Raw genomic sequence first — 339 nt, 5'->3', positions numbered from 1 at the left:
GATAGGTTTATGGCACTTGTATTATCGCATTTAATAGGGATCTTTTCAAGTTTAAGACCAAAGTCCTTAAGTTGCTGCTTCATCCAAAGGATTTGAGCGCAACACACACCAGCGGAAATGTATTCTGCTTCGGCGGTGGACAAAGGAACACATGCTTGCTTTTTGCTGTGACATGCTACTAATGATCTGCCCAACAAGTAACAAGTACCACTAGTACTTTTCCGATCCAATTTACATCTGGCGAAATCGGAATCGGAATAACCCACCAAGGATAGTGAGGCATCCCGAGGATACCATAATCCCATGTTAGTTGTTCCTTTTAAATATCTCATGATTCTT

This window comes from Lupinus angustifolius, chromosome LG05, assembly GCF_001865875.1.
Source record: "Lupinus angustifolius cultivar Tanjil chromosome LG05, LupAngTanjil_v1.0, whole genome shotgun sequence".
NCBI lineage: Eukaryota > Viridiplantae > Streptophyta > Magnoliopsida > Fabales > Fabaceae > Lupinus > Lupinus angustifolius.
This window is presented reverse-complemented; position numbering follows the sequence as displayed.